This window comes from Neofelis nebulosa, chromosome 10, assembly GCF_028018385.1.
Source record: "Neofelis nebulosa isolate mNeoNeb1 chromosome 10, mNeoNeb1.pri, whole genome shotgun sequence".
NCBI lineage: Eukaryota > Metazoa > Chordata > Mammalia > Carnivora > Felidae > Neofelis > Neofelis nebulosa.
In genome coordinates this window covers 68,959,367-68,984,431 of record NC_080791.1, presented here as the reverse complement: position 1 = coordinate 68,984,431, position 25,065 = coordinate 68,959,367, and the positions used below count along the sequence as shown (strand labels likewise).

General features: G+C 43.2%; 1 protein-coding gene across 6 annotated transcripts in view; it reads right to left on the bottom strand.

Moving 5' to 3' along the window:
* Nucleotides 1-17,110: 17,110 nt before the first annotated feature.
* The window catches only part of PARVA (parvin alpha), a 192,656-nt gene continuing 184,701 nt past the window's right edge, over nt 17,111-25,065 (bottom strand). The window contains exons 13-15 of one of the 6 annotated variants that reach the window (XR_009249773.1): nt 18,787-20,919; nt 18,195-18,584; nt 17,111-17,284 (exon numbers count right to left, since the gene is read on the bottom strand). The gene's annotated coding sequence lies outside the window, so the exon portion shown is untranslated. Of the gene's footprint in view, nt 17,285-18,194; nt 20,920-25,065 lie in introns of all 6 variants that reach the window. The other 5 variants (XR_009249774.1, XR_009249772.1, XR_009249775.1 and 2 more) reach the window with 5 other exon arrangements.

The window sequence follows — 25,065 nt, the reverse complement described above, 5'->3', positions numbered from 1 at the left end:
TTTATCCAAAATGATAATTTTTACCTCTTAATTAGGGCAATTAGATTATTTATATTTAATATGACTACTGATACAGTTAGATTTAAGTCTATCATCTTTTTTTTTTTCCTATTTGTGCACTCTATGCTTTGTTACCTTTCCCCTCTTATGCTAACTTCTTTTGGATTTTTTAAACTTTTTTTAAAGTTTATTTATTTATTTTGAGGGGTGGGGAAGGGCAGGGAGGGAGGGACAGAGAGAATCCCAAGCAGGCTCCATGCTATCAGTGCAGAGCCTGATGTGGGGTTCAACCTCATGATTATGGGATCATGAACTGACCTGAGCTGAAATCAAGAGTCAGATGCTTAACTAACTAAGCTATCCAGGCACCCTTCTTTTGGATTAATTGAATATTTTTTTGTGATTTCATCTCCTATATTACAATATTAGCTATAACTCTTTATTGTTTTAGAAATTACTATAGGGTTTATAATATACATCTTTCACTTATCACATTCTAGCTTCAAATGATGTTATACCACTTCATATATAGTAACATAACGTTTCAATAGTATGCTTCCACTTCTTTCCTTCTAAACTTTGTGCAATTGTTGTCCTATATTATGTTGTTAAACTCACATTAAATAGTAATTGCTTTTGTCTGTAGTCAATTACCATTACAGGCATTGATATACGAGAGGAATCTTATATATTTATGTATGTAGTTACCATTTGCAATACTCTTTCTTCCTTTGTATAAACCCACATTTTCATCTGATAACTCTTTGTTTCTGCCTGAAGGATGTTTTAAAATATTTCTTGTAGTGTGGTTCTGCTGGTAGAGAATTTTTTCAGCTTTTTAATATCTGAAAAACATCTAGTTTACTTTCATTTTTTGAAAGATATTTTTGCTGGGTATAGAATTGTAGGATGACAGTTTATTTTCTTTTGGCATTTTATTCATTTATTTATTTTATTTAAAAAAATATTTATTTTGAGTCATACAGAAGCAGCACAAGCAGAGAAGGGGCAGAAGAGAGAGAGAGTTGGGGGGGGGGGAGGGAGAATCTCAAGCAGGCTCCACTCTGTCAGCACAGAGCCTTATGTGGAGCTCGATCTCAGGAACTGTGAGATCATCTCCTTAGTTGAAACCAAGAGTCAGTCACCCAGGTGCCCCTTCTTTCAGCATTTTAAAGATGTTATTTGTTGTCTTCTCACTTACATTGTTTCTGGCAAGTTATCTTTGTTTCCATATATGTCATATTTGTTTTGTTTTAATTTTTTTAAGCTGGCTGCTTTTAGGTTATTTAGTTTTGTCACTGGTTTTGAACAAATTTGATTATGATGGACCTTGGTATAGTTTTCTTCAAATTTCTTGTGCTTGGAGTTTGTTGAAATTCTTGGCTCTATTGACTTACAGTTTTCATCAAATTTTGAAAGATTATGGCCATTTTTTCTGTAAATATTTTTCTACTATCACATTTTCTCTCCTTCAAGGACTTTAACTACAAACACATTAGCCACTTACCATTTTCCCACAGCTTATTAAGAACATTTTCTTTTTATTCTTTTGGATAGTTTCTATTGTTCCATCTCTAGGTTCACTAACCTTTTTTTTCCTGCAAAATCTAATTTGCCATTACTTTTATCCAGTGTATTTTCCAACACACGTTATAGTTTTCTTCTCTAGAATTTTTAGTTGGTTGTTTTTTTTCATGTATCTTTCATGCTTTCATTTAATTTTTCTTAACATGAGGAATATAGTTATAATAACTGTTTTTTTAATTTTTAATGTTTATTTGTGAGAGAGAAAGACTGAGTGCGAGTAGGGGAGGGGCAGAGAGAGGGGGAGGCACAGAACTCAAAGTAGGCTCTAGGCTCCATCCTGTCAGCTCAGAGCCCAGCATGAAGCTCGAACCCACGAACCATGAGATCATGACCTGAGCTGAGGTTGGACACTCAACTGACTGAGCTACCCAGGTGCCCCATTATAGTAACTGTTTTAATGACTATGTTTGCTAATTCTAATATCTGTGTTACATCTGGTTTGTTTCTATTAATTAATTAATTTCTCAATGTGGGTCCTGTTTCCTTCCTCTTTTATATTCGGGAATTTGGGGTTGGATTATAGACATCATAAATTTTTCCGTAATGCATGTTGAATATTTTTGTTCTTGCCCTTTGTTCTGGGGCACACTTAAGACACTTGGAACAATTTGAGCTTTTCAGGTTTTGCTTCTAAGCATTTTTTTTCAATGTTTATTTTTGAGAGACAGAGACAGCGTGAGTGGGGGGAGGGCAGAGAGAGAGGGAGACACAGAATCCAAAGCAGGCTCTAGGCTCTGAGCTGTCAGCACACAGCCTGATGCGAGGCTGGAACTCATGAACTGTGAGATCATGACCTGAGCTGAAGTTGGATGCTCACTCCGTTATGCACCTGACTCTTGATTTCAGCTCAGGTCATGATCATACAGTTTGTTAATTTGAGCCCTGCTTAGGGCTCTGTACTGGCAGTGCAGAGCTTGCTTGGAATTCTTGCCACCACCACTCCCCTCACCAAAATAAATAAATGAACGTAAAAAATAAAAACAATAAAATTTATTAGGCAAAACTGAAGTAGTACACAGTAGAGGACTAATAATTCTCCACTATTGAGACAAGAGACTTCTGTATATCCTACCTCACATTCTGAGAATCATAAAGTTTCTCAATCTAGGTGGTGGGATCAGGCACCATTCCTAGCTATAAGTGAGCACTGGGCATTGTTACTTCTAAATTCTTTAGAAAGTTCTTTCCCTAGAGATGGCTAGTTTTGTCACACACACGTACTTATAGTCCACTGAAAACTCGAGGGACCCCTCTGCAGATCCCTGAGTTCTCTGTGTTACTCCATTTTCTCTTGTACTATGTCCATCAATACAAGTCACCTTAGTTTCCCCAGGGTCTCAGCTATATCTCCTTAACTCAAGGATTATTTCCTTTTGATGAACTGACCCCTTTATCATTATTAAGTGTCCTTTTTGTATCCATGGCAATATTCTTTGTTCTACATCTTGATATCATTACTGATGTATCATCCTTCTAAGTATTCTACTCAATTCCCTTGAATTGTGAGGGTTTTCATGCTGGCTGGCAGGAAAATGAACTATTCCTGGCTCCGTGTGAGCTTTGGGGATTGATCACTCTGATCTTTTGGTTGATTCTTTCCCCAACTTTTGTGTAGTTTCCTCACAAGCACACTCTGAGCTGTACTCAGCTGAAGACTCAAGAGGCTCTGATGATCTCTAGAGCTCACTCTTGGTGTGTTTTTCTCTTCTCTTGTTCCTTGTCCTGTGAGCTCTAGCTGCTCAGGCCTCCCTTTCTCCTAGCTCTCTCTTCTCAACTCACAAGGTCTGCAAACCTCCAACTCAATTCTCCCTTCCCGTGTTGTGGCCTGGAAATTCCCTCCAAGAAGTAATCTGTGGCAGTTGGTGGGTTTCTATTCTACGTTCCCCCTCTCTTAAGTGTCACTGTCCAGAGCTGCCAAATGTTCTATGTCTGCAAACGATTGTTTAATATATTTTGTCCTTTTTTTCTTTTTTTGGTCATTTCAGATGGAAGGGCAAATCCAATTTTCTGTTATTCCACATTGCCCTAAGTGGACGTTTTTATCTTTAATAACTTCAGACGTATCTATTTTATGTATCTAAGGTTTTTGGTGATTATGTTGTGTTCTATGTGGTGCATACTGTTGTTTATTCACAGTGAATTATGTTTTCAAGTGTTTCACATTGTTATTTGTTGTCATGAGCTCATTTTCAGTTGTGGGTTTTTTTTTCTGTCAGAATCTAGTGCAGCCTGTGTTGAGAGCGTATCCCTCCAGATAGTTTTCTGTTTTCTTTTACTAGATTATGTTAATTTCTCAGCTGCACAATGTTCCCACAGATAAAGTGCCATTAAAAGATGAGCTCACAAAATATGCAAAATAATTGTTTTTAGACACTGGACATCACTGGTGTCCTCAGATCACATGGAGAATGTAAAGTTGAAGTCCAAACCCATGTACAGTGTGGGCCCACATTTTTGCATTGTCAAGAGAGACCTTTCTTTTTCAATCCAGAGCCTAAGAAAAGACTGACAAACTTTCTTATGATCTTTGCATGCTGATAGTTTTTTTCCACTAGACGGTGATATTTCATTTCTAACTCCTAGCATTAAGGGGGTTTTGTAGCCTCACAAGAGTGTTAAAACCCCAATCCCTAGATCACTAAAAATAACATCTCTTTTCTTTCTCTAAAATCAGTTCCCATATTTATTATTCCAATTTTCAGTTTCCTAGCATGTGGAAATTTCTCTTTCTTTCTTATGGTGTTAGATACTTAAAAAAGTATATGTTTAAACTATTTTATGGTTTTAACCACACACACACACACACACACACACACACACTCTTTTGAGATAATTATATATTTTCTTTTTGATTCCTAGTTAGTGGCAAAACTTATGGAGGCTTCCAACCTTCAGTTATTTGAAGTTAAAAAATAAGTGTCTAAATACAGGTAAGAGAAAGGATATTAATAAAGATGTCAGTAATTAAAGGAAATGGTGTTCAGGTAATGGGCCCAGGGAATGAAAAAAGTGAGAAAAGAGGAATGGGGTCAGGCAGATGAGCATAGGTATAATAAAACTAATAATCACCATTTATTGGGTGCTGACTATGTGCAAGGCATTTTACATGTGGTGTCTCATTGACCCTTCCTTTAGGAAGGTAGTAGTATCCCCAAGGTCCAGAGAAGAGATGTAGAGCTCAGGGAATGTAAGAGAGCTGATTTTAATTGGATCTATCTATTTTTTTCCACTAAACTATGCTGCCTTTCAGATGTGTAGAGCACATTGGATTCTTGTGAGAAAGAATAAAGGTAAGATTATTATAGTCTCTTTGAATGAACATTTTGCTCCTAATCTTACTGTTATTTTGTAGTAAGAGTGTGCTACCATACATAATACATATACATATACAGTTGACCCTGGAACAACACAGGTTTGAACTGCTTGGGTCCACTTATATGCAGATTTTCAAAAAAATAAATACAGTACAGTGCTATAAATGTATTTCCTCTTATGATTTTCTTAATAATGTTTTCTTTTCTCTAGCTTACTTTATTTTAAGAATACAGTATACAGGGACACCTGGGTGGCTCAGTTGGTTAAGTGTCCAACTCTTTTTTTTTTTTTAATTTATATTTTGATGTTTATTTTTGAGACAGAGAGAGAGCATGAACGGGGGAGGGTCAGAGAGAGAGGGAGACACAGAATCCGAAGCAGGCTCCAGGCTCTAAGTTGTCAGCACAGAGCCTGACGCGGGGCTCCAACGCACAGACCATGAGATCATGACCTGAGCTGCAGTCAGAAGCTCAACCGACTGAGCCACTCAGGCGCCCCTTAAGCGTCCAACTCTTGATCTAAGTTCAGGGTTGTGAGTTCAAGCCCTACTTTGGACTCTACGCTGGGTGTTGAGCCTACTTAAAAAAATATACAGTATATAATACATGTAACATACAAAATATGTGCTAATTGACTGTTTTATGTTATTGGTAAGGTTTCAGTCAACAGTAGGCTATTGGTAGTTAAGTTTTGGGAGTCAAAAGTTATATGCAGATTTTTGACTGTGTGGGGGATCAGCACCCTAACCCCTGCATTATTCAAGATACAACTCCACATATATATGTATATACGTATATACATACATACACACACATATATATACTGATTATTTATATGATAATAATGATAATTTTATCTGCATCTATATTTATATATCTCCAAAGCAGGGTTTTTAATACTGATTCAGGCAACATTATACTATTATGTCTGTCTGATTTGTTAGTGGGATCAGCTGGATGCCAGGCCTGGACACTCTTGAGTAAGGCTCAGCAAAATTTTTAAAGGGCAAGATAGTAAATATTTTTGGTTTTGTGGGCCATGCGTTCTTTTGTTGCAGCGACTCAATTCTGCTGTTGTAGCATGAAATTAGCTATAAACAATAGCTAGATAAAAGGGCGTGGCCATCTTCCAACTACATTTTATTTATAAATCAGGCCATGGGCCTGATCCTTTTGCTCTTAAGTCCCTTCCATGATGAAATGCCAGACTGACATAAATGCATCCATAAACCAAGGCTTTCACTGTACACATGAAACTCTCAAAGGCTGAGTCAGGTAGAGAGGATCTGGATGGCAACTCTCAGAACTCCGCGAGAGTGCAGAGAAAATGAGCTCTGGCACACAACGCTTATTATCTTATCACAGCCTGGCTGCAAAGAGAAGGTGAACATCGTCGGTATTGGCTAAGGAGATTTTCATGAAGATAATATTATTCCACAGATTTTGAAAGCATCCTTGTCATCCCAGAGCCTGGTAGGGCTGGTACAATGACCAAAGTGAGATTATAGTTTATGTGTTAGAAAAATGGGCAAGATTTAAAGAAAGTCTTTTTTTTTTTGATAGTTAGACTTAGTTTTAATTTTGATAGTTTACAAGGCTGGGCCAAATAGTGATTTTCTAGTTATGATAAATTTGCTTTTGAGTGTCATTGAACTCAGTTTCATCAAGGGTGTAACAGGTTGGGCTGAATTCACATTGGTACCCGCAGACCTGATTTGGCTACTCAGAATCCTGTCCCAGGCAACAAGGTTTGATGGATTCACTGTGCGTATAGCATACCATTTACAGAGAGCAGTATGGAGTTTGGTTTGCTTCCGGTTTGGACCAGGACTTTCTTATTTAGCTTTTTTGTGTGTTTCCTTCTTAGAGTTTCTAATTACCTTTCTGTTTTGTGTTGGCAAAAAGATAATGTGCCTTTATCTCATAATACAATCTATCTAGCTTCCATTTTTTTTATTAAAAAATTTTTTAATGTTTAAAAAACATTTTTGAGAAAGAGAGAGAGAGAGAGAGACAGAGTGTAAGTGTGGGAGGGGCAGAGAGAGAGAGGGAGATACAGAATTGGAAGCAGGCTCCAGGCTCTGAGCTGTCAGCACCCAGCCTGATGCGGGGCTCGAACCCATGAGCAGTGAGATCATGACCTGAGCCGAAGTCGGACACTTAACCGACTGAGCCACACAGGTGCCCCTCCAGCTTCCATTTTTAAATATAATTTTCTATTTAATTTTTTGAATAAGGAATACATTCCCACAAGTTAAAGATCAGGAATTCTAAAACAACGCCCTTCCCACTTCCTTCTTATAGTTGCTCAGTTCCCACAATAGGTATCTATTTTTATCAGTTTCTTAATAATCCTTTCATTGAACTTTTATGCATATATAAGCCAGAGTGCATAATTATTTTTTCTTTTTTCCCCTTTATACACAAGGGACAACATAAGTATTTTTCTGCGTCTTGCTCTTCACTTAACAGTATATCTTGGCAATCCTTTTGTGTTAATTCATAAAGAGCTTTATCATGTGTTTTTACAGCTGTACAATTTTCCATTGTATAAATAATCATGATATATTTAATTCTCATTTTATTGACATTCCAATCTTTGGCTAATGCTGACAATGTTACGATGAGTAACCCTGTCTGTCATTTTACATGTGCCCAAGTATAGGACAAATTCCTAAGAGTGAATTTCTGAATCAAAGGTTATGTCCATTTGAATTCTCATAATTATTACCAATTTGTCCTCTATATAGGTTGTACCAACTAAACCTTCTGGTAGAAGTGTATGGAAATACATGTTTCCTCAGCTATTCTAAAAACTATTATAAAAACTTGGATTTTGCTAGTCTGATAGGAGAGATGTAGTATCTAAGTATAGACTTAGTACCCATTCTTTTCATTATGAATCAAGTTGAGCACATTCTCATTTGTTTTATGAACTGCTTATATATTTTTCTGTGAATTTTTGTGTCCTTTGAACATTTTTTTAATTGGAGTTTAGTCTTTTTCTCATCTGTGTCTGGACATTTTATATTCTAGGGAGATTAGCTTTCTGCTCTCATGAATTGCAAATATTTTCCTGATTTGTCATTTATCTTTTGCTATTTTGATTATTTAGCAAGTTAAATTTGACTTTGATTATAGTAATTCTTTTTTGCCTTAAAGTAGTTTGTTGTTGTTTGTTTTCGTTATTTTTTTCTGTGGTCTGTAGTCAAATTTAACAATCCTTTTTTGTGGCTTTTAGATTTTATCCCTTAATTAGAAAGGTCTTCTCTATTCCAAGGGCCTAAAAAAAATCCTCCACTATTTTTCTCTACTACTTTTTATTATCTGATCTTTTAGGATTTATTCTCAAATACCATGTGAGATATGGACCTAACTACAGTCTATCCTTATTCACAGAGACTGTATATACAAATTCATTTCCTTGCTAAAATCCATTTGTAACCCCAAATCAATACTTGCAGTGCCTTGGCTGACATTTGCCAACCCACAAGGCTTGGCAAAACTTTGAGTTGCCTGACACCTGCATGTTCCCAGCTGAGGCTGAACAAGGTGATGCTCTGCTTTCTTGTTTCAGCCTTTGCACTGTGAACAAATGCCCCTTTTGTGGTCTAATTAAGTGCCCCATTTTTCACATTTCTGCACTGTTTGTTGGTGATTTTGCAGTTTAAAATGGCCCCCAAGTGTAGTGCTGGAGTGCTGTCTAGTGTTTTAAGTAAATAAGGTTATGATGTGCCTTATGAAGAAAATATGGATGGAGGCTGAGGATTGAGCTGATTGGGCATGGAGGCAACCAGGTTCAGGCACAGCCAACTGATTGAAGGGCCATGCTCTTCACCAGATGTCTCACTGCATTATATGGAGGAATAGTGGGAATGGGGACTGGATTATTGTAGCCTCAAATATTGAAATACCAAGGTACAGAAAGGAGGTAACTTACAGAACAAATTTGATATGATTCTTCTTTACTTGAGGAGGACCTCATGGTATCATTGACACTGTGGAGACTGGAACTGGACTGGAATATGGTGACAGAGGAGTCACCTTTATTTCAAGAGACAGCCCTGTGAGAAGGGGCAGGGGTGGAGTATGGGTCACTTGAGCGAGAATCAGTGAGCTTGGGGGTGGTCAGGAGACCTGTGGGACTCTGTGGCAGGCCACATGGCCATGGGGAGACATTGAATCATGCCATTGGATCCAACCAACAGAAAGGACGCAAATGACACCTGTAGCCAAGACAGGGAATCACCTCTCTGCATCCTTTCCCAAAACCTCAGATTCAGCTACCAGCAGGATGATTGACATGCAGATCTGTGAATGATTCCATCTCCAAGAATCCTAAGAACACATTCAACTGTTTCTTATTCTGATTGATGAGGAGAGATTGGCTGGCTTACTAGGCCTGGGAGGGAGCTATGTTATAGATAGCTATAACACTATACAAATGATTTGGTAAAGTGACCACATTATCTCCCTTCATTAGAGATTAGGGTAGTCCGATGTGTACCCTAAAATTCAGGGTGAAAGATTCTAGATAGGTTAAAAGCAACACAGGCATGAATGTATAGATTGAAACTGTGAAAAAGAAAAAAAAATACAGGGAAGTTAAGAAGAGATGCAGAAGATAATTGACGTTAATTGTGTGACAACTATGTCTCTCTGCTTTACACACATGTTATGGCTCAGGAATAGACCATGAAGACAATGAAGCATAATAGAAAGTCTAGAAACAGACTCTTGTATTTATGGAAATCTAATTTATGACAAACATAGCACATCAAAGAGTAGTGATAGGAACACTGGGTCTCCACTTAAGAAGTTAGAGCCCAAGTTACATCTTGAAATAGGTTCCAGATGGAATATGGAGTTAAACATAAAAATAAAACGTTAGACGAAAAGAACAGAATATTTTATCAATGTGAGTAGGAAAGGACACAAAACTCAGAAGGCATATGTAGAAAGAAACTGATGAATTAGATTATATCAAATTTTAAAACTTTTGAGTAACAAAATGTATCCTATTGAAAATACAGCCTTGGTGAAACTCTGCCACATTTGTGATAACATTCAGTGTTCCTAAAAATCAGTAACTAAAAGACAGAGAACCCAATAGAAAAAAATGGGCAAAGAAAATGAGCAGGCAATTCATAGAAAAGTCACCAGTAATCAATGGAAAGAAACCCAATGTCCCAGTAAACCAGGATATACAAATTAAATGAATAATGAAATATTATTTTTTACCTGTATGTTTAAATGACTTAAAAACTGGTAACATCCATTATTGGTAATGATGTTGGGAAGCAGGTACTCTCAAACGATGATAGAGTGAATTAAACTGACGCAGAAGTTTTGGAGTGAAACATTCTTTCTCTCAGACATAACAATTCCACCTTAGAATATTCATCCAAACAAAGGAACACAGTGATATGAGCCTGGGCTTGCTTTTGGAGCAAGGTTGCCCATTCACTTATTTCCTGCTGACTCTTTTGGTGAGTCATTCAATCTCTTTGATTCTCAGTTTTGTTATCTGAAACATGGAAATGGGAATGGTACCACCCTCCAAAGTCTGTTGTGAATATTAAGTAAGTTAATGCATATAAATTACTTATGTTAGCATCTGTAACATAGTGAGCACCCAATCATGATAACTCTTTTGCTGTTACAGAAACACAATGGAGTCCAGATGTTCACAGCAGTATTATTTATAAAGGTAAAAAATAGGAAGTAACCAAAATGGTTACTGTAATGGGGGAAAGGTTGAATAAATACTGGGTTTTTTTTTTTTAAGTAGGCTCCATACCCAGCATGGAGCCCAACGTGGGACCCATTGTGGGACTGGAACTTGTGAACTCGAGATCAAGACCTGAGCTGAGATCAAGACTCAGATGTTTAACTGAGCCACCCAGGTGTCCCAAATAAATACTACTAAAGACCTCTGACATTAAAAGAGCAAAGGAAGCTGGTTATTCATTAGTTAATTCTTTCTTCATTGACTTCCTACTTATGTGGCAGGTACAGTTCTAGCCCTGGAGATACAGTAGTGGATAGAACAGACTCTCTTACTGAAATCAGGAGAAGGCCCTGAGAAGTGTTGTTCAGAAGGCAGTTACAGAACAATGTGCTTAGATTGAGTCCGATTAATGATCAAAACGAATAACCATACAAAAATCTACTGATAATGTGGAGTACTGAGAAAATATTTGGAAATAGACTCAACAGAACAGTATATATGATTCTGTCTTTTAACATTTCCAAAATTGGGATGTGTTTTACAATTAACAGCATTTCAGAGAGCATAAAATATGGCATGAGCAAAGCTTATCTTGGAGGTAGGACCTAAGACTGGGTAAGTATGATAAGAGACTTCTGTACTTATTCTATATCCTTTTATTTTTTTATTTTTATTTTTTTTAACATTTTTTATTTATTTTGGGGACAGAGAGAGACACAGCATGAACGGGGGAGGGGCAGAGAGAGAGGGAGACACAGAATCGGAAACAGGCTCCAGGCTCCGAGCCATCAGCCCAGAGCCTGACGCGGGGCTCGAACTCACGGACCGCGAGATCGTGACCTGGCTGAAGTCGGACGCTTAACCGACTGCGCCACCCAGGCGCCCCTCTATATCCTTTTATATTTGAAACTTTGCAAAGTGTGTGTGTGTGTGTGTGTGTGTGTGTGTGTGTGTGTGTGTGTGTGACTTGGGTAAGAAAGCAGCAACAAACCTTTCGGGGTTTGAGGAGGGCGGTCCAGACCAGGTAAGATGTTGCAATCCCATCCTGTTGCTCAGGTAGACAACCTTACCTTCCAAATCTTACCTGAACTCCCTCTGTTCCTACTTTGGCCTAAGGGGCTTGCGCTTCTGCGTTAGCCAGTATTCTTCTGCTTCTAAGTAATGAAAACCCACTCATATTAGCTTAATCCAAGAAAACAGGGAGAGGGATTATTATAAAAATACGTGGGAAATCCAAGCCTCCAAGAGTCCAAGGATGTGACCGGGCCTGAACAAAGGACCTTGAGGAGCCAGGCTCTGGGTCTTTTAGGAGTTCTTTCTCTCTGTTTCTGTTCACCTGGTCAATTCATTCTCCTCCTTCTCTCTTGACAGAGGGGGTTTCAGGCTTTTCTATCTACAGGATAAAAGATGGCTACCCACTGCTGCCAAATGCCATCTCTTCAATTCAAGTAATTACATGGTACATCCAACATCTCTGGATCCCACATCTGAACCCCTGGGAGAGAGAACCTGACTTATTCAATTTGGGTTAGGTGTCCACTTATGATCATTTATCCCTGGAGGTGGGGAGCAAGGCATATGTTCAGATGATGCTATAGCCAAAGGCTACTTTTGTGGCCAAGCGAACACAGCAGCTTCTCTGGAAGGCGGATTATGAGCAGAGCAGATGACTTCATCATTATAGCTCATTCGTGTCATTTCCATGCCGTGTTATTTCCTTGATTCTTTTTGTTCTGGTCCTAAAAGGCTTGTAAGGTTTTGGTGCCCCATGGTACCAACAAAGTCAGGATGCTCTTTCCCTCCCTAGTTACTCCTGCTTCTCCCCAGAATGGTCCCTTCCTTGTAAGCTTCTTAGCCTGGCTTCCTGGCCTTGGGAGAGACTTCTAGTTTTGTCTTCCATAGCGTTAATTAGGTTAAGACTTCACTAACAGAGCCAGCAACCTACTGGTTTATCTCTTAGCCTTTGGATATGGAATGGAAAGATGTCATTTTGCAAACAGCTTCCAGTGTCTCCATATCCTAGCCTCATGGCGCCAGGATAAAACAGAGTCTTTTCTTTTTTTTTCTTTAATGTTTTAAAAAAAAATTTTTTTTTTTAATTTTTTTGAGAAAGACAGAGACAGAATGCGAGTGGGTTAGGGGCAGAGAGAGAGGGAGACACAGAATCAAAAGCAGGCTCCAGGCCCTGAGCTGTCAGCACAGAGCCCGATGTGGGGCTCGAACTCATGAGCTGTGAGATCATCACCTAAGCCGAAGTTGGCCGCTCAACCGACTGAGCCACCCAGGCGCCCCAAAACAGAGTCTTTTCTTAACAGCCTGAGTTAACTACAGCGTCTGCTCAAGTACTACCAGACCCTGGTACCAATGCCACCAAGTGGGAAGGGAAATCGGGACGCAGGGCTCCCTCCTCAGAGCTGGAGAATTTCTCCAGATGACTGGCATGAGAGATGTTGGGGGGTCCACACAGAAGTCTCTGTCTGGACAGCTCTAGGCTTGAACTTCTTTTTTAGAGTGGTGACAAGAAGTTTTCTTGTGAACTACTGTTTGAGGGAAAATGTGAACATCCTAGTTTCTAATTTTAAACAGAAAATGCAATGTTCATCATCATCATCACTGATGCGGCCTTTCTAAAAGCTGGAGGGATTTGTAATGTGGAATTTTAGTGACTCACCTGGTCTCTGGAGTGTGTGTTACGGGCAAGGATGTACTTGAGGAAAATGCATTGGGTCTGGGTCCTCTTCCATGGGGAAGGACAGAGGCAGCTGCAGGGTGGGGCCAGGGAAAAGCGGGGGGGGGGGGGGGGGGGATGGGCAAATTCCCCTCAAGTCCTTTTCTTTAGAAGACGGAAAATGGAAGGAATCTAAAGATCAGCCAAAGGAGTGGGACTCCCTGATGAGTTTCTTCTAATGAACTCCTATCCGCAGTGGTGCTGGAAGTGGTCCGTACCATTCTAGGCCTGGGCAGCTGTAGGGGAGAGCTGGATGGGTGCTGGCTCCTGTCTCTATTTTCCCTCTGAGTCAGGGCGGAGACTTAGCTAGTCCTCTGCAGAGCATCCTTGGACCAATGGAGCTCCATGCATTTTTCTGAGAATTTGGATCCTTTGCAGTTTGCCCCACGACTCCCACACATTTGCCTCTTAGTGTCCCAAAGCTCTCACTGCTGCAACGTTCCCATAGGAATGTGGACCCCTGCCAAGCGACCTCGTGAACATTCCATTCATCTCCTTGGCTGGGAGGCCGCAAGGAAGCCAAATTGGCTGGTCGTTTAACCGTTTGGGTCCCAAATTCACCCTGAAATGAATGGTCGAGCTTGTTGGCCTTTTCCAACAATCATAGAGGAAACCAGGGGATAAAACAAATTCCAAGATGCTCAAACATGTATAAAATTCCTCTTAGGGAATTGCTGGCTGTGTCTTGCTCTCACTGTTTTGCTTTCTGTTTATTATCTGTTCAGCATGTATTAGACACCTCCTGTGTGCCAAGTGCTCTGCCAGGCCCTGGGGACAAAGTGATGAGATACAGTCCCATTGAGTGTTTGATCGGAGAAGGTCCGCAGGGACCAGTGGAAAAAGTTAGTCCGACCTAAGTTTGAATCCCAGCTTAGCCTTGTGCGGGTTGTGTAACCTCGGGCAACTTTCCTGAACCCGTTGAGTCAGTGTCCTTGTTTCTAAAATTGAAGACGGTAAAATCTACTTCACAGGATTGCTTTGAAGGGAAAACCAGATGAAATGTGTAAGTGGCTCTAACAGGAGGCTGATACAGAGTAATTGCTCAGCAAATGAGAGCTCTTGTGATTATAACTCTTTGAATTATATAGCTAGTTTGACCATCTTTCTTCGGGCTCGACCCTGAATGTAGTTTTTGAAAAACCAACCATTTTATCATGGTGTATATGGGTAACGCAAGGTACAAAACTCAAGAGCATACAAAAATTACAGAAACTTCTTTCTCTTGACCCTCTGCCCCTGGTTCTTTCCCCTGAGATGATCAGTATGACCAGGATCTTGTATATTTCCAGATTTAACTCTATTTCTTGGAAATTATTTCATAACAACACTTGTTGTACATTTTCGGTGAAATCACTTTTTTTTTTTTTAAATGATATATGCCATTCCGTTGACTGGATGTATCCTGATAGATACATTTGTTTCTAGTCTTTGGCTGTGACAACAATGCAGCCAAGTCCATCCTTGTGCCTAGCTTTGACTAAGGATGATAAACCAAAGGGCTCGTAAAGCAGTATCCTCTGCCTTGCGACGGATGAGGATGATAAATCAACAGGACATGCAACAGGCTCGTAAGGCCATCTCATTCAAATAAAGTACCTGATTGAACACAGATAATGCTAATCCGATTGGACATATTCTGGATTGACTTCTCAAACTCACTATTTTATTCCTAGAACATTTATACCACTCCCCAAATGCTACCTGTTTGAAAAGTGCGGTCTTCATAAGCATATTACAAGAACAATGGCATTTGAGTTCAGACAGGACTGTCTTAAAGCCACTGAAAGCCATATATGATACATGGACAAGTTTTTTTTTTTTTTTTTTTGGTTGGCACCAATGAGTCAAGGATGCAGATTCCAGACCGCCTCTCTAGAAGCAGCTGTGAAGAAGATTCACACTCTAAATTTGCTGCCACAGCTTGAGACAGTGAAATGCATTAAAATGTGCCACATCAGTTAACATGGCTTCAGTGACATGAAGGCTGCCAATTTGGAAGGAGGGCAAATGTTCTATGGCGGCCATCTTTGCTGATGCTCAGACCTGCACAGGCTGTGTGTGGAGTTGAATCAGAGCGAACCTATATGTGAGGTTCTGGCACAGTCCATGCATAAGTAACTCAGGGATTAGTTTTCCTGGATGGATAATTATTTCTGAATCATGAGAAAGGCACACGTGGAAAGGAGGCTGGGGAATGGAAGTCTTTCTAAGAAGTCTTCCCCCGTCAGAGGCATGGATCCTCATATGAGATCCATGCAAATGAAAACCGGTCCCAGTGGCATCTTGAGCCAAAGAAAATTCTTGGTTGGGGTTGAAAAAATGTCAGATAAATAGTTTTTCCTTGCTTCTCAGCAGGCCCCAGCTATCACTGCAATCCAGATCTGGCCTCTGAGCAGTTCTGGCAGGTTTATCTTGGACCAGCTGCTGTGATGAAATCGCAGTAATTCCAGGTTTCCCTCAAACCCAGACTGAGCCAAAGGCAATCCAGGCTCTTGCATCCGGCTTACTTCATTGCCCTCTCTCCAATCCCTCCTCCACTTTTCAAGCTTCTGTTTTTTTAAAAACTGTTTTAATTTTTAAAGATTTTTTTCAAGTAATCTCTGCATCCAAGATGGGGCTCAAACCCACAACCCCGAGATTACGAGTTGTGTGTACTACCAATTGAGCTAGCCAGGCACTGATTTTTTTTTTTTTTTTTTAACTGAGATAGGGGTAGTGGAGGAAATTCTTCCGGGGAGCCTGGAAATCTAGAAAATGTTTATTTCAGGTTAATTCAAGAAAGCTCTGTTGAGCACCAGTGAGTCTGCTTACGTGGTCTATGTGGTGTAATGCCGACTAACAGGGATTGTGTATCTGACAATATGCCAGGCTTCCTACATGAAAGATTCCAGTTAATCCACCAATAGCACTATGAAGTAGGAACTATTATTCCTATTTTGCTAAAGAGGAAATTGGGTCTCAGGAAGGTTGAGTCTCTACCTTAGGATTCATAGCTGGTAAGTAGAAGTGCCTGCATTTGAACCTGGCTATGGCCCGAATCTCAGGCCTCTGCTGGTTCTTGCTATACTAGAGCTGGCCATGAGCAAGAAGGCTTTATTTAGAGTCCAGGAAAAGAGACTGGGACAAGAAAAAATAAGGTGAACTAACGGGAGGAAACTGAGATCCTGGTGAGAAAGAAGGCAGAGGTAGATGGGTAGAACATGTAGAAAAAAGTGACAGGCTTAGGGAGGGATGGTTATTGCATTTCTTTTTTTTTTTTTTAAGTTTATTTATTTATTTTGAGACAGAGAGAGAGAGAGAGAGGGAGAGAACAGGGGAGGGGCAGAGAGAGAGAGAAGGCAAGAGAGCATCCCAAGCAGCCCACTGTCAGCCCGGAGCTCGGCACAGGGATGGACCTCACCAACCATGAGATCATGACCTGAGCTGAAATCAAGAGTCAGACGCTTAACCAACTGAGCTGCCCAGGTGCCCCATGAATTTCTTATAATTTCTTTAAAATAGGTTTCCTGGGCCAGATGGGGGCTCACTGCCTGACTCCCAAATTCTGGGCTCCCAGGAGGATGGCAGCAGATCTAGTTTAGGGCACGAAGTGTCCTCAACCCAGAGAGGAAGATGGGACTCTGAGCAGAGTCCACCTCAGCAACATCCAGCAGCTTGTGTTGATGAAAAGGAGGACCATGGGTTCATAGTGGAGCTGTGTTCATGTCCTGAACCACCTGATGCATCAGGAAGGACACTTCTGAGCACAGCTGGCTAACAAATGTCTTTTATTTTCACCCGTGGCATCTTAGAACAGGTTCTTTATATCATCCTGAGGCAGCTCCAGAAGGCTGGTGATAACAAAGGTCTGGCATTCAAAATGGAGGAATTGCTGGATTCCAGAAATAACTCCCCAGTGAATCTGACCTGAGGAAAATTCATTATCTAAAAAGTAAAGAGAGAAGAAGCGTCTTACTCCCCTGATGGTGGGTTCTTCCTGGCATAAGTCTCCAGCACAGGGGAAGGAGACATTTTAACCTCTTAGTTATTTTGTTGGAAACATAATGTGAGGTATAAGAAGCCAGAAGAAAATGACAAAACTGCCCAGTTTTGCATCTCCCTGTAGGGGAAGGGCAATCTCCACTGAGTAGAGCAAAATAGATAAGGAGAGACTAATGAAAATACATCTTAAAACAACTTTTGAGATCTACCTATCCATATATTGGCTTAACATGTTATATATATATATATATATATATATATATACATATATATATATATATATATGTATATATATGTATATATATGTATATACGTATATATATATATATACGTATATATATATATACGTATATATATATATATATATATTATTGGTAAGCTAGAGCATTCAATTTTTGAGAGGTGCAGAGAATACAATCGGCAGAAAGAAGGTGGTCTTTGACTTAGGTGCACCTGAGTTTCTTCTTGTGTCTGACACCCATGAGCTGTGAGACTTTGGGCAAGTAACTCCTTGTCCCTAAGTGTTCTTTTCTGCCAATTGGGATATAAAAATTATCCTGAGCCCTGGCATGAATGTTATATATTTCCAAATGTCTAGCACATTATGTGTGCTGAGTAAATGTTGGTTGAAAATAATAACAGTACTATTCTTGTACCTGTACCATTAATAAATAGTACTATTTATTAATAATGATAATGATAACTAAAAGCACTACCAGATTGTAGTGCTCAAGGATAGAGACTCTGACTGGATCATCTTTGCATCTCCAGCACACCACAAAGCACTTGGCATGAAGGAGGCAAGCCCTAAACGTTCTTTGGATTAAACTGAGCTGGTTGGTTGAGCACCTACATGTAAAGCATTGTTTTGAATCCTCTTGGGATTATACAAGTGAGTGAGATGCAGGGCAAAGTCCAGCGACAAGGATCCAAGTCACTTTTCAACCTCAGTGGTTTTCACCAGCAAATCAGAGAAAACAGCATTTTCCAAGGGCAGAGAGGGTTGGTGAGCTCCTCTAAGCCCTTCTCCTCTTTTTGCTTGCAGACAGAACCCTGGTTGTACTTAGGGCTCCAAGCCTCCTCTCTATGATTCAGGAGGGCACAGTCTTCATTCTTCAGGCCGGTGTTTCTGGGCATCTCATTCCCTTTGCCTGTGAGTGGCTTGAGGGTGGTCATGAGGCTCAGTCCTGGCCAAGGAGACATGAGGAAATGTCACTAATGGAGGCCAGGAGAGTTTTATTTGCTTTAAAAAGGAGGAAGAAGAAGACACGTAGGTTAAACACACAAACACCCCTCTCTCACGAAAAACAAAAAACAAAAAACAGAAAAACCCCAAAAAACAACACCACCAAAAACCCGTCTGCTATCCACGGGCTATTGCTGAGACTGCCTGGGAAGCCTGCAAGGGAGACAGCCATTACAAGCCCTTGTGGAGAAACACCCACCTCCTAAGGGTGACAGAGCTGAATGCGGGAAAGAACCTGGGTCCCCAATGACATCATGGAGCCTCTGAATTAACCGGTGCTGGTTTTCTTGTTCCATAGATGGGTTTTTCTTATGATTTAGTGGCGAATGCCACCTAGATAATCCACTCCATCACGGCCTTGTTAATGTTGGGCCACCGCACTTCCCCTTCCGGGAAACAGGACGTGTGCGTCCGCCACGAATACCGTGGGAGGGGTTCTTGCCTTGTGTGGGAATGCAGCAGGTTCTTTCAAACTCTGGAATTCTCTGCTCCTGTGCTTTTCAGAGAGGAGCTCTGCAAAGCCACTGCAAGGATTTCTTCAGGGAGAGGAGAGGCAGTGTGGGGAGCTAGCAAGACTTCCTCAGGGAGATCGAGAGGTAGTTTGGGGCACTAGAAAGAGTGCAGGACTTGGAGGCAGGCATCCTGAGTTGGGTGCTGGTGATTCCATTTCCAGTCCTGCAGCTCTGGCTGAATCACATAACCTCAGTGTTCTTACCTGTAAAATGGGAATAAAGGTAGCCCCTACCTTAGGATAAGGATTAAATGAGGAAACGTCCATGTGCTTTTCAGTGTGAACTCCTATTTATACATAATTACTTTAAAGAAAAATACAAAGCAAAGGGCAAATGAAAAGCATTTGTTTGCCTTACTGGAAGCAGAGAAATGAAATATAAAGATGTCTGTTGGGAAACAAACAATTTGGGGAAAGTGGTGGTCTTTTCCAGGCAAGATTTCATGCTCTTTCCCCTACCAGCTTTTCTAAATAACACAGATCTTCCTAAGTGCTTCTAAAGAACAGCACAGCTGAGAGCAGAGGGAAAAGAGGAGTCCCTTGGACAGTGGCCTGCAGTCCCACTGCCACCAGCTATTAATAGCCTATAAACCCTTGGAGTGGAGCCCTGGTCCCTCCCACCCTACCCCAGGACAGCAGAGGGGTCAGAGCACTGCCTGATATGGTCTCAGAATACTGGTGATCCCTGGAATTCTCCCTGTTAGGGAACTTTTCTCCTGCTGGGCTGGGCCTGGCTGGGTTTCTTCTCTCAAAGACCCCAGCCTGAACTGCTAGACAGGTTCACATTCAGCAAGCATTAATTGACCTCTTTCTGGGTCCCCAGGCCACACACTAGCTGCCTTGACACACATGATCTCGTTGTACTCTCACAGCAATGAGTGAAGCTATTCTATGGAAAGAGAACCCAGCTCAGAGAGGCGTCATGACCTGTTCAGGGTCATTGAGAAAGGAAATTTGGTGCTAGAACCCAACTCACCTGTCTCCAAGCCAGTGATCTAACATTTGCATTACTGTGATGTCTAGGAGACTTCTGGGTCTTCAACAAGATGATCCAAATCCCCTGGTCATGCTGGCAAGAAGGGTGAGGGGCCTGGGGTTAAAGTAAGCCAGAGAGCAAGGGCAAAGCCAGCCTCGCACCTGGACTCTGTGAGGGGAGAAGCTGACATGCCCTTTGGCATTTCTGGTGGCTAGGGAGCCATGTCTCAGGGAGCGTGGGACCCCTCTTTCCCTCTCTGCCTGAGCACACCTGGTCCTATCCCTTCCCCACTTAGTCAACCTTTGAGAATGTCTCTGGTCCCTGAATGTGGGACAAAGAGTCCCTTAGCTTGACATTCGGGGTCCTTCATGACTCAGCTCCTGTTCTTTCAACATTTGCTCCTACTCTGTACTTTCTGTTCCCATTCACACCTATTTACAGGTGCTAGGATAGCATTTTGGGGGCAAGGACTGAGTCTTAAGCCTTTTTCGATCCCCAGATCCTGGCCTGGTATCTGGAGCAGCTGTGACACTCAGGAACTGAAGGAAAAGCTGTCCCTTGTCAACTGGGTCCAGAGAGCTGGAATAGAAGCAATGGGGCATGGGACATGGGGCAAGGAGGCCATAGACCCAGAAAGGTCTAGATTGCCCCTGCTGACTCCTGGGCTGAGTTCCAGAAGTCCTGGGTCCTGGGCCGTCTCCTTTAAGATGTGCTGGGGCCTGGAACCTTGGTGCTGTTGAAGGCTTTGGGTCCAGGCTGCTTCCAGAAGGAGTCCTTCTCTAAGGAGTCAGACACAGATATTAGGCTTGAGTGTCAGTCTTCCTGGGTGTGGATGGCCATGCATCCTATGGAAGAACGATACCATGAACATTTCTTGAGTGCTGGAAAGGAGCCAGGAATTGTTCTGGCAGCTGGTGTCCTAAGAAGCACTCCCAGAGAGGAACCAACCTACCTCAGATGTCTTTTTTTCCCAACAAAGAGTAGGAAGTGGGGGCTGCTTCACTTAGCCTATCGTGAGAATAGTATCATCAAGCTTACAGATAGAGTCTACCTACTTGGCTCCCCTCACCACAAATACCCAGAGCTCTTCCAAGGTAACAGAAAGGTTTGCTGAGAAGGACTGGTCCCACATTGTGCAATGAGAACTGCACCCAGTTAGTGATTCTTTCTAGAACACCAGACTCAGGCAGGTTATACTCCTTTTAGCTCCTGTAATCCCAAGCCTTGGACTATACTCCTGATCACTGAGATGCCCCTTCTGTAGACGTGCAGTGGTTCGGTTTGCTATGGGAACAGTCTTGGGGGAATTAGTTACCATGGAGGTCACTTCTGTCTAATCCGTTTGCCCCACTGGTACCACCCCAAATCCCCAAGTGACTTTTCTCTCCGTGACCATGGCTCTTAGAGTTTGGGGGCCTGGATGTCTGTGTTCTCAGTTCCAATCAGCGTGTGCTCCCTCCTGCTCCAAGTTGGGCAAGAGTTAGCTCTTTGATGGGGTCTTTGATAGGAGGAGTCATTTCTTCACTGTGGCTTCTCTGCAGCAGCTGTCTTGGGGACAGCTGCAAGCAACGGCGAGCAATGGTTCGATCATGCCACACGCTTGGGTACGTACGCTCTTCCATGTTCCATGTGCTCTTTCTTTCTTTTGCTTTTTTTTTTTTTTAAATTGTATTTGTTTATTTGGAGAGAGAGAGAGCCAGAGTGGGGGAGGAGGAGAGAGAGAGGGGGAGAGAGAGAATCCCAAACAGGCTCCACACTGTCAGTTCAGAGCCCAACATAGGGCTCGAATTCATGAACCCCGAGATCATGACCTGAGCTGAAATCAAAAGTCGGACGCTTAACCGACCAAGCCACCCAGGAACCCCCTCCTTCCTGCCCCCCCCCCCCCAGCAATGTGTTCTGTCTGACTCCTCCGGGAGACTATTACCACTTATTCTGCAGATGAGAGAAGAGAGAAGGAGATTCAGGGAGAAGCCACAACTAGTAGGAGAGTTGGAACTGAACCCAGAACTGCAGGCTCTGTCCAGGGCTGCTGCTTCGGTACCCACGTGCCTCATTCAACTAATGAGCTGGCACCTCACCCAGAGGAGGGCATGTGCTCAGGGCTTTACCCTCCATGCCTGTCCTAAGCACCAGGGTACCTGGAAGCCACTGGATGTCCTTTGAAGACACATGCGTTCACTGAGACATGATGAGCCAGCTGCCAGGGGGACCCAGGGCTTTGGCTGGTACGTGCTTTGGACCACGGACAGTCCTGTTCCACCCGAGGCTGAGTCATCTGTGGACAGTCACATGGGGTCACTCCGTGGTCTCATGTTACTTGTCTTCCAGCATTTCTGGGTTTCTTGGGGACCTTCCCAGACCTCCTTTGGGGGGACTGGTTTCATGGGCAACCTGCTTCCTGAGACATACTGAGCTTACTTGCTTTTTCACTTTTATTTCCACCGTGTCTCGCTACGGCTGTGCTGTTTTCTCCCATGTCCTGTGTCCCTAAGAAAGGAAAGAGCCCCTATTTCATGAGAATGCGTTGTATGCCAGGCATGGTGACATATCATCTCTTTGAATTCAATCCTTATAACAAGCCTGTGAGAGTGTATTCCCATTTGAACGGTTCAGGATAGTTAGAAGGATTTAGTACCTTTCCTTCTATGGCTAGTAAGTGGCAAAGTCAGAATTTGAACCTGGCCTTTTCACCACACCTATACTTTTGCGTATACCATCTCCTGAGGACATTGGTTCCAACCGTAGTGGCTACTTAAGCTCAAACTCAAGCTTGAACTCTGTTGTGGCTCCAGACTGGCCCTACTGAGTTTCCCCAGACTTTTCTCTTCTGCCGCACGTGCTCTGCTCAGAGATTCTCAGTACTACTGATTTTATTTGCTGAGATTCCTAGGCTCTGAGAGCTGAAAGCGACTTCAGAAGTCACCCAGTCCCCCTCCCCTGGAGCTTGAACCTCCTGCCGGATCCTCACAGCTTCCTTGGAGGTAAGCAGGATAGGTATCTTTTCCTTCTTTTTGGGGTAAGAACCTGTTTTCCCAGAGTGTGTGTTGGCTGTTTTCTGTCTGCCCCTGTGGGTCTGCTTTCAGACTTTGTCTCTCCTTCTCTGTGCCTTCAGGAAGCTGCTGGGCCCCCCTGGCCTCTGGGCAGGAGACTGTAGGGCTGGAGGAGTGTTCACACTCCCCTGCTTCCTCCCTGCCTGGCCTCAGTTTGGCGGTAGTGAGTAGACTCCTTCACCAGAAGCCACAGCTCCTGTCCAGCGGCCCTTCCTTGTAGCTATAGATCTTGTTGGGTCCCCACAAGACCCCTCTGCCCCTGGCCCTGGCATGGTACCCGTTGCCCAGTGCTGCTGGATTCCAGTGCGTCACGACCCTCAGCCCTGCCCCCAACTTTGAAAACCATTCCTTCATTAAATTCTCATGCACAGTCCCATTGTTCATCTTTCTCACTCATTGGAGCGGTCCATCCATTTCCTGCAGGGGCTCACCTGAGACAGAGGTGAAGTGACCCACCCAAGGTCCCTTGGCAACTGAGTGGCGGAGCTGGCTTTTGAACAGGAGTCACAGGACTCCTGGGCCAGTCCTGCCCCCTTGCCTGAACCCTTCTGTCCAAGACTGAGCACAGGTCTCCTGCACTCACTCCTGGGATACACCGTTGCCTACCCTGGGTCACTTTTTGGGGACTACTCTTGGCTCTTCTCAGGTCCACCCCACCTGCACCTTGTCTGAGCTTCAGAAGCCACAGTGCTACCTGCCTCTGACCACCCTTCATGGTTGGGCTACTGATCCCCAGAGCTCTGCCATCATCCACAGTGGCAAAGTTCTGGGAGCTCTATCCCCTTGAGGAGGACCACAAGCCGTGGCTGTGCTTTGGAGCAGAGATACTGACATCCCTTACTCCTGACTCCGACAGAAGGGAGCCCGGGCTGGGTGCGATGTCAGAACCACAGGAGGGCAGGTTGGACTCATGAGCAGCAATAATTCTGCTGGGAAAATAAGAGTGCCAGGAAAGGAAACTGAGGCAGAACGCTGGTGTGTTGGGGGAATGGCGATAGGCCAGTGCTCAGACCCCCAGCCTTTTAAGCCTCAGCCACTAGGCGTGAGTAAAGTAATATCACTGGGGCACCGAGGGTCTCCTGGGGGCCCAGGGCCTGAGGAGGCTGAACTTGCGGGTAGCGGCCTCATTGCCTGAGGTGCACAGGACCCAGGGGTGTGCTTACACATGCGGGAGCGGAGCAGAAGCCTACAGGGCCTGGTAGGCCTGCCCTCCTGGTTTCCTGCCCATTTCCCTTGTTCCCCTGTGCAGAGGTGATCCCTCTCTTCTCTCCCCCCCGCTGGTAGACCACGAGGCTTTTCTGTTCATATCTTCCTCATCCTGTGTCACCCTGGGAGGACCCTATGGCCTCCTCAACGAGCCACATCCTGAGTCGCAACAATTCCAACTTCATCTAGTATAGACAGCATGGGTGTGACCTATTTCTGTCCCCTTTGGGGACATCCCTGGGGACCCACTGGGCACTTGGCTTAAATCCCGACTCCACGCTCTGGCCCCCCTGGGCTGGAATGGCAGCTGGCAGGGCTGCCCCGAGGAATGAGCGGGAACTTGACCTGCAGGGGAGGGGCTCGGCACACGGGCCACATTTAGCCCAGGACCCACGTGGGCCCCATGACTGTGTCATAAACCACCCAGAGACCCCGCGTGCCCACAGGAGCTAGAGGCCGTGTGGCTAGAAAGATCACGGGCTCGAGAGTGGCACAGACCCGGGCTGGGATTTGCCTCCGTCACCACTGAGCTGCGCAACCTCGAGCAACTCAGTTACGACATCTGTGAAACGCGGCGCCGCTAACCCCTCCCTCATAGATGCGGAGAAACGCTTGCATACAGAGTGGGTAGCAAGCATGTTAGCAACTCCACAGAAGTGGAGGGCCGTGAGGTCAAAGGCCCCTGGGGCCAGCTTAGCCACCAGCCAGCTCTGTGGGTGGCCCTGGGCTGGC